This window comes from Trichomycterus rosablanca, chromosome 6 (genome assembly GCF_030014385.1).
Source record: "Trichomycterus rosablanca isolate fTriRos1 chromosome 6, fTriRos1.hap1, whole genome shotgun sequence".
NCBI classification, from domain to species: domain Eukaryota; kingdom Metazoa; phylum Chordata; class Actinopteri; order Siluriformes; family Trichomycteridae; genus Trichomycterus; species Trichomycterus rosablanca.
The window spans coordinates 22,899,242-22,909,395 of record NC_085993.1 but is presented as its reverse complement, the minus strand read 5'-3'; positions in this window follow the sequence as shown (position 1 = coordinate 22,909,395).

Below are 10,154 nucleotides of genomic sequence, written 5' to 3'. Positions count from 1 at the left end.
ATGAATACATTTATTGTACCGTGATAGAAGCTCCAGAAAATAACGCAATTGAGCAGCATTAGCTGGAACAGGTGCATTAGTGAAAGCAGTCAGATTTTCCTGGTCTGGCTTAGTTCCTTGTATGGCGATGCCTAAAATTACATTTGGATTTGTGGAGGAGAACAGCTTGCAGTGTTTGGTCATGTTACTTCTAGCGAGCGACCCCAGACGATGATGTCATCAAGGCAGTTAGCCAAGTTTGAAAGGCACAACCATAATTTCCTGAAAAAGCAGACAGACAGTCCATCATGTGTAATAAAGGCTGTTAGGTCTTGGCTGTCTTCATGAAAGATACCTGATGGAATGCACTTTCCAGATCTATTGTTGAAAGGATTTTAGCACCTTGCAGTTGTAATAGCATTACCTCCATGATCAGCAGTGGGTAGCTGTTCCTTATGACTGCTTTATTTGGCAACGCACATATAAATCCCTCCTGACTTCTTTTGAACCACTACAGTTGGAGACACATCAATCTTCTCAATCATGCCAGCACTGAGAAGTTTTGCAGAAATAGACCCTATCACTGAGGAACATAAGCGATAGTGATGGGAATTTCGGCTCCTTTTAGAGAACCGGTTCTTTTGGCTCGGCTCACTAAAAAGAGCCGGCTCTATCAAATCAAATCAAATGTTTACTCAACATGGAACAGAGTGCTCCAACAATAAATTATAAAATACAAAAACAAAGACCCATCTCAATTAGACAAAAATATCTGATTGTGTATATTATTTGTAAATTTGCATCTAGAGTGGGACGGCACAGTGGCTAAGTGGGTAGCACTGTCGCCTCACGGCAAGAAGGTCCTGGGTTCGATCCCCAGGTGAAGAGCCCGGGTCCTTTCTGTGTGGAGTTTGCATGTCTTTCCCGTGTCCGCGTGGGTTTCCTCCGGGTGCTCCGGTTTCCTCCCACAGTCCAAAGACATGCAAGTGAGGTGAATAGTTCTGTCATGAATGTAACCAAAGTGTAAAACGTGATGTTAAAATCCTAATAAACAAAACAAAATAAACAAGCATCTAGAGTGAAACAACACAACATCAATGAAGCATCACTCAACAAAATATAAATGAAAATGTGCAAAACAAAAAGAAAAATCAGCATCCAGGTGACAGTATTTGTAAGTATTTAGTGAAGATCAGCATTCAGAAAAACCAAGGAGCTCATCTTTGATGGGTTGATCCTGTTTCTCCTTTCTGTTATGATCTGCCCTGTTAAAAAAGATTCTCTCTGAGGGGACAGATACACAGTCTATGTGGCATCACATGTATAAGATGTGTCCAAACTTTACTATGTCTCCTCTCACTCATTTTCCTCACCTTTCCAGCGTGTAATGTCTGGCTGTGTAAAGCGCTGAGTTCTCTCTCTCTCTCTCTCTCTCTCTGTGTGTGTGAGTGCGCATGCGCGGTTGTGAGCGGTGGAGAGTGGAGCGTGGTGAGCGTGAGTGGCGTTTTTTGCCTAAACTTTTTCTGTAGTTTGTTTTGTTTAATTTAATTTTGAAGTTTGTGTGCGAGTGTTTGGGTGAACGTGCGCGTGAGTGTGTGTGTGTGCGTGAGGTGCGCGGGGGAGTCTGCTACCGGCCTTTTTAGCTGGAAGCATGGCTTTCCCAAACACCCGGTGTTTTGAAAACTTAACACGCCGGCACGGTGTTAAGGTGGAGTGCCGGGTGAATGTGGAGGAGTGCTGTTTGGCTGCGGGGGTCCCACTACGGTCCCACTACGGCTGCTGCTCAGACAGCTGTGCAGGACCCGGAGACTCTGTTGCCGGTTCAGATACATGTGGGTGATGAACCGGCAGTGGTTGAGCATGCTCAGGGGACAGCTGCTGAGGCTGCGCCGGCCGGGGGCGAGCCTCTCCAAGCGTCACCAGCGGCAGGAGAGCCCACTGTTGAAAGGTCCCCTGTGGAGCAGGAGAGTTTGAACTTAGGGGAACAGGGTGATCAGATATGTGATGACTGTAATGAGAACACCCCAGTAGAAACAGTAGTGAAGGATGGAATGGAGGTACAAATGGAGGAAGAGACTGTTTTTAAAGTTCCAAATAAAAGAAAAAAGCGAGCTCGAGGAGAAGGCAATAAACAGGCTAAAACAGAGGTTAAAGCAGTGAGTGAAATGGAATCTGAGAGTGACGGATCTCTCTCGGACTCAGGCTGGTCCGTGTGCTCTCAGGAGGAGAGCACGCCTGTACTGTACAAAGTTGAGGAAATTAAACAGTTTTTAAAAGTCACTAAGGGGCGAAGAGGTGTACGTGTTGAGGATTTTTTTTCAAACTGTGCTCAATTTGTACATGATGTCAAGTATTTTAGGAAGGAAAAGGCTTTTACTGAATTAGAGTTTTTTAGGTTGAAAAAAATACTGACTAAATGTAATAAAGAGAACATTGAAGAGGATGTATGAGATGAGCTGCTGTTCCTGGGTCAGAATGGCCTTTATTTTAAGCCATTTTTATTTATTTTTATTAATGGGTGATATTAGAATTGCAACTCTAAACATTAATGGGGGAAGAGACTGGTGAAACTAAAGGGTTTCTAAAAGTTACTTTTCTACAAGAAACACACAGTGACGCTAGTAATGCTGATGACTGGGCTAAGGAGTGGGAGGGGCTTGCGTTTTTAAGTCACGGCTCTTCTACTAGTACTGGTATTGCTATTCTTTTATCTAAAATTTTTTTACCTTGTTCTTACAAAGTGGAAGAGATTTTAAATGGTAGACTTTTAAAGGTGACAGCAGACTTTGAAAATGAAACTTTTGTTTTTATTTGTATTTATGCTCCAACTAGAGGAGTGGATAGGATGCTGTTTTTAGACACACTGAACACTGTCATTGCAGACTGTAATTCTACTGACTTTAATACTGGGTGGGGATTTTAATTGCACAGCAGACAAAATGGACAGAAATCATACAGAACCGCATGCCGCCTCCCGTAAGCGTTTGTGTGAGCTGTTGGAGACTCATGACTTGTGTGACATCTGGAAGAATTTTCAAGGCAGACAAAGACAGTACACATGGGCTCATTCTAAAGACAATGTACTCACATTGGCAAGGCTGGACCGTTTTTATGGTTTTAATTATCAACTTTCTGCTTTTACACACTGTTTTATCTCCCCAGTTGGTTTTTCGGATCATTCTATGGTCCAGTGTGCAGTACAAAAAAGTAATGTGAAGCCACAGAGCGCGTACTGGCATTTTAACACTGCATTTTTAAATGATGTTAATTTTATTCTTTTACTTTTTTTTGGAAGGTTTTAAGTTCACAGAAAACAGCTTTTACCTCAATTCAACAGTGGTGGGACGTAGCAAAAATACAAACTAAAATGTTCTGTCAGCAATACACTTTTAATGTCACTAGAGATACAATCATATCGCTTAAAGCTCTGGAGTCTGAAATAGTGGAACTGCAGTCTTTAGCAGAGACCACAAGAAATAAGGAACACATTGAAACACTAAAAACAAAAAAGACAGCTCTAGCTGACTTTCTGGACACAAGAGTGCAAGGGGCTCTGGTCCGATCAAGATTTCAGTACGCGTCGGAAATGGATGCTCCTTCTAAGTTTTTCTTTGGTCTCGAGCTGCTTTTTTTTTCAAAACTGTACAAGAGTGAGCGGACTGAGGTGAAAGAGGTCGAAGAACGATTCTTCAATGACCATAACCAGCTTACACAAGAGTCTGCTAAATGGCTTGATGAGGAGCTATCCCTAGGAGAGCTCTATGAGGCTCTCCAGGGAATGGAGAATGGTCGGGCGCCAGGTATCGATGGCCTCCCTGTCGAGTTTTATAAAAGGTTTTGGTCAGTGTTGGGTCAGGATGTCTTGAAAGTTCTTCAGAGCAGTATAAGGGACGGAGTGCTTCCGCTGAGCTGCCGGAGGGCGGTCCTGACCCTGCTGCCAAAGAAGGGGGACTTGACTGAATTAAAAAACTGGCGACCTGTCTCCCTGCTATGTACAGACTGTAAGCTGCTCTCAAAAGCGTTAGCCTCGAGACTGGGTAAAGTGATGGAGCAGGTGGTACATCTTGATCAGACATATTGTGTGCCTGGAAGGTCAATTTTTGATAATGTTTATCTAATTCGGGATGTTTTGGAAGTCTCCAGACTGTTGGGCTTGAAAGCTGGTCTTATTTTTTTAGATCAAGAAAAAGCATTTGACCGAGTTGAACATGGGTACCTGTGGAAGGTATTGGAGTACTTTGGTTTTAACTCAGGTTTTATAGCAATGATTAAAGTTTTATACAGTGATATTGAAAGTGTAATTAAAGTCAATGGGGGTTTATGTGCTCCTTTTAAAGTAATAACAAGTACCCAGACTGATGTGGACATTTTAGCTGAACTTTTAAATGATTTTAAGGTTTTATCATCGGCTAAGGTGAACTGGAATAAAAGTGAAGCAATTTTAGTTGGTGAGTGGGATGGTGGAGAACCTACTCTCCCATATGAGTTGATGTGGAGGAGGGGTGGTTTCAGATACCTGGGAGTGTACTTGGGGGATAATGCTTGTACTCAAAAGAACTGGGATGGCATGGTTGGAAAAATTAAAGGGCGTTTAAATAAATGGAAATGGATAGTTCCCCAAATGTCCTATAGGGGAAGGGTACTTGTTGTTAACAACCTGGTGGCATCGTCATTGTGGCATAAATTGGCATGCTTGGATCCCCCAACGAATTTTTTAGCAAACCTGCAGGCTGAGTTGGTGGACTTTTTTTGGGACCGCTTGCATTGGATCCCACAGGGAGTTCTATACCTGCCAAAGGATGAAGGGGGACAAGGACTTATCCATCTGGCCAGTAGGGTTGCTGCTTTTCGTCTCCAGTTCATCCAGAGACTCCTCGTGGGACCCAAAGAACTGGTTTGGAAGGTAGTGGCTTGCAGGATTTTGCACAAAGCGGGAGTTCTAGGGTTGGACAGAACTTTGTTTTTAATGGACACTAAGGCACTGGACATTGCTGGGTTGCCTGTTTTTTATTGTGGACTTTTTAGAGTCTGGAACTTTTTTTAAATACAAATAAACAATGACTCGTCTTTGTACTGGCTTTTGGAAGAACCTCTGGTTTATGAAACACGGCTGGATTTAACTGGAGCAAACACCCCTGCACTGACTAGAGCCCTCGTTTCAGCAGGAGTTACAACTCTACGTCGGCTGGTGGACATTGCAGGACCTGATTTCACACATGCGGAGGATGTGGCCACACGGTTGGGAGTAAAGTCCATTCGTGTTGTGAGTAAGGTCCTCGAGAGATGGAAGTCTGTTCTTTCACCTGAGGAGCGGGAGCAGATGCAGGAGTATAGTGCGGGGGTGGTTTGCCCTACAGAGGATGACCCCTTCCCAGACATCACCATCATGCCAGATTTACAGGACTGTGAAGGCCCTCTTTTGGAGTGTAAGGAGACTTAAAGACAGCATCTGGTAAAATGCTGTACAGAGCCTGTGTAAAGGTTCTGAACAAGAAAAAACTGAATAGAAGGACTGACACACCATGGCGTGATGTTTTTAAGTTAAGTGATGATGTTAAGCCAGAGTGGAGAGCACTATATAAACCCCCATTAACCAAAAAAGTTGCTGACATGCAGTGGAGAATTTTACATGGTATTATCTCAGTTAACGCTTTTATCTCTGTTTTAAACCTGGAGATTTTACCACACTGTCCATTTTGTAATCAGAGGGGAAACAGTGTTTCATGCTTTTATGCACTGTTTTAGACTGCGTCCCTTGTTTGAGGTTTTAAAGAATGTTTTTAGGTATTTTAATGTACTTTTTACAATCCAGACTTTTATCCTTGGTTTTAAATATGTCAAAAGAAAAAAGTCAGAATGTCAGTTGATTAACTTCATCCTTGGGCAGGCAAAAATGGCAATATACTATATTAGTCGTAAGAATAAGGTGGAGACTGGTACTGACTGTGAAGCCACAAGGATTTTAATTGATTTTAGGTTTTATAAAAGTAAGAAAAACATGGAGACTTTTAAAGAAGTGTGGTGCTGTGAGGAAGCAGTGTGCTCAGTTAATGATGAAGAGCTCTGCTTCACACTCGATTTCAGTTAAGCCGAAATGGATCATTTTATTGTACAAATGCTTTTTATTTTTTTACACATTGAATTATTTCGAAGTGTTTTAATATGATAGAGTGGTTCAGATATTTTTTTTTGTACTGAAAAGTTTAAATAAAGAAGTGTAAAAAGTCAAAAAAAGTCTCTATCTCTCTCCCTCTCCCTCCTGTTAGTGTGCACGCTGTCTCTGTGTGTGTTCGTAACCCCTCCCCTCCTGCTCAGTGTAAACACACCAACGCCACCACGTATCTTGACCAATCACGTGCGGTTTTGAGAGAAAAAAAAAAAAAACGAAAAGAAACGAATTGGCTCCCAATCAGGAGCCAGATCCCGTCGTTCACTTTAAAGAGCCGGCTCTTAGAGCCGGATCGTTCGCGACCGACCCATCACTAATAAGCGATGTAACTTCTAATAAACTGAAGTGATGGCATCTGAAATTATAACCTTGTGAGTAAAGTTCTTTGCATAACCTAAGTCAGGTTTATGTGATGGAAAAATAGAGAGAGAGCATGAACAGGAGCAGCCTTGGGTGGTAGCACAGTGTGTCCATCAAAGTGAAGCCGAAAGCCTTTTATTAAGTTCATGCCTAGGATTGCAGTACTACACTCAGCTATGAAGAAGTTTGCAGTACAATAAGAGCTGTACGTAGATACAGTCATAAGCAGACAGCCTAGGTGGTTTTAGAGACATGGTGTAAAAGTGCTTCTCATACTCATGCTTAGGAAGAATAGATACTGATCATCCAGAGTCAACTGTCAACTCCACCAACATGGCCTCAGCATCATGCAGACTATTTTGGGCAGAACACTGGCTCAATGGGTAGCACTGTCGCCAAACAGCAAGAAGGTTCGATTCCCAGGTGGAGCGGTCCGGGTCCTTTCTGTGTGGAGTTAGCATGCTCTCCCCGTGTTTGTGTGGGTTTCTTCCGGGTACTCCGATTTCCTCCCACAGTCCAAAGACGTGCAAGTGAGGTGAATTGGAGATACAAAATTGTCAGTGACATGTGTTTGACATTAAACTTGAACTGATGAATCTTGCGTAACTAGTAATTACTTGTCCTGTCAAGAAAGTAGCCAAAGTGTGTAAAGCATGCTGTTAAAATCCTAATATAATAATATAACAATAATAATGCAGACTAGTTTGGATGGTAACATCACATAGAATGCGATCAGACAGCCCTAGCCAGTTAAGAATATGGACTTCAGGAAAGTCAATTTCATGCACCAGGCGAGTGGGAGTAGAATGGCAGACTCAGGCTAAGTGTACAATTTTCATACACTGTTTGCATTTAGCAGACACAGCAGGACACGTCTGGGTATTTGCAGAAGTCTTTCAGACCTTCTGTGTTTTAAATGCTGGGAGCAGCTCCTCATGGGGGCTAATGAGGGGGTTAATGACTCTCTCAGCTAGCTGATCCCACAACATATTATCCAGAGTTTATTTGCAACCAGTGCATGCATTCTGGATGCATATTCTTCTAGTACAACATTCTTCTTTGGGGTTGAATGGACTGTTAATGCTTTAATGGCCTCATTTACTTTTTTTAGGATTTTTACGTCATGTTTTACACTTTTGGTTACATTCATGACAGGAACGGTAGTTACTCATTCCACAAGGTTCATCAGTTCACATAAGGTTATATCGAACACAGTCATGGACAATTTAGTATCTCCAATTTACCTCACTTGCATGTCTTTGGACTGTGGGAGGAAACCACACAGAAGGGACTCGGACCGCCCCACCTGGGGATCGAACCCAGGACCTTCTAGCTGTGAGGCGACAGTGCTACCCACTTAGCCACCATGCCGCCCTAATGGCCTCATCAAAACTGTTACCTGTTTCTGGCAATATATGGAATAACCTTCGTCCTTCAGTGCAGACAATGAAGAAGCAGGGCTCGATTTTTAGCATCAGTCCAAGCATCTCCAGTTATACTAATGACCAGTAGGTAGTTCTGTTTGTTTGTTTATTAGGATTTTAACGTCATGTTTTTACACTTTGGTTACATTCATGACAGGAACGGTAGGTACTCATTACACAAGGTTCATCAGTTCACAAGATTATATCGAACACAGTCATGGACAATTTAGTGTCTCCAATTCACCTCACTTGCATGTCTTTGGACTGTGGGAGGAAACCGGCGCACCCGGAGGAAACCCACGTGGACACAGGGAGAACATGCAAACTCCACACAGAAAGGACCTGGACCGCCCCACCCAGGACCTTCTTGCTGTGAGGCGACAGTGCTACCCACTTAGCCACTGTGCCGCCCAGGTAGTTCTGAAACATCTTTAACCATGTAGCAAATGGTATAGCAGTATCACCTGACACTGGCAGAAACAGACGTGGAATTGGTGCGCTTACAGATGCAACATTTTGCTGAGATATTATAGTGCCCTTGTCACCAATTTTGTTGTGGTGGCTTCTGTTTGTAACAAAGAATCATGCAAGTAATAAAAGTTAAAAAACTTTTATAAACATTATTTGCTAGCATGATCCACTCATCTCTTTTGTCTCTATGTCTTCCAGCTTGTTGTTGAACCTACAGCACCAAATTTTGGTGAAATTAATGTTGTGTTGACTGGAGTTAGTCAGAGCACAGGTGTTAAAGGAAGCAGATATAAGCAGCATAATGACCTGAGTGACTTATGGCTAAATGGTTAAGGGCTAAATGTCCAAGGGTCTAAGGGTTATGTCCAGTTAGCTGGGTTGAAGTATTTCTGAAAGAGAAAGGGGTGCTCACAGGTAGTAGTGGTGACAGCCCACCAACAGTGGTCCAAGTAGGGACAAGAGTGGTCTAAACTCATTGATGTTTGTTTGTTTGTTTATTTGAATTTTTACCCCATGTTTTACACTCTTTGGTTACATTCATGACAGGAACGGTAGTTACTCATTACACATGATTCATCAATTCACAAGGTTATATCAAACACAGTCATGGACAATTTTGTATCTCCAATTCACCTCACTTGCATGTCTTTGGACTGTTGGAGGAAACCGGAGCACCCGGAAGAAACCCACGCAGACACGGGGAGAACATGCAAACTCCACACAGAAAGGACTCAGACTGCCCCATCCGGGGATCGAAGGAAAAACTTATTGATGCCAGAGGACATGAAGGCTATGGTGTCTGTTACAGACAAACAGAAGGATTGTAGATAGTTTCATACTGATGATAAGGTGAATGTGTCACAACACACAGTTCATCAAACCCTTCTATGAATGGGGCTGCAGGCCAGTCAAAGTGCCAGTGCTAACTCCTGTACATCATATAGGCATTTAGAATGGACATCAAAGTGATGGAAACAAATTACTAGTCCAACGAATCCTGTTTTCACTAGGATAATGTGGATGGCTGAGCACATGTAACCTACATAACACTTATTTAACTTAGCAAGTAATTTTATATGAGACATTTAGACAAATTATTAAATGCAATAATCTCTAAATGCCTGGCTTCTGTGGTAAGGATAAGTAGAAATGTCTTTGTGGTTATCTCAATTAGTTCTTACACAGAATTATAGTCTTTTCGTCAAATATTGGCACTTCTGGAAAACATGAACAAAAGGGCCATAAAACATTCTTTTTAGCTTATCCTTTTTATTTTAAATGTAAAATATTTCCCTTTGTTAGCTTACAGCCATTAAAAGAAAAAAATATAATTCTTTTCATAAAATAAATATTTTATTTTAAATAACCCCCCCATTTAGTACTTTGTGCAGCTCTAGTTTGGTCTCATCTAACTATGTATGGTCCTACTGAAAGATCCAGTAATGTCTGTCAAAGTGTAGGAGCTTGAGATTGCTGGTCTTCGACACCAAAGGCTTGTTATGTTACACCGATCAGCCATAACATTAAAACCACCTCCTTGTTTCTACACTTACTGTCCGGTTTATCAGTTCCACTTACCATATAGAAGCACTTTGTAGTTCTACAATCACTGACTGTAGTCCATCTGTTTCTCTGCATGCTTTGTTATCCCCTTTCATGCTGTTCTTCAATGGTCAGGACTCTCCCAGGACCACCACAGAATAGGTATTATTTGGGTGGTGGGTCATTCTCAGCACTGCAGTGACACTGAC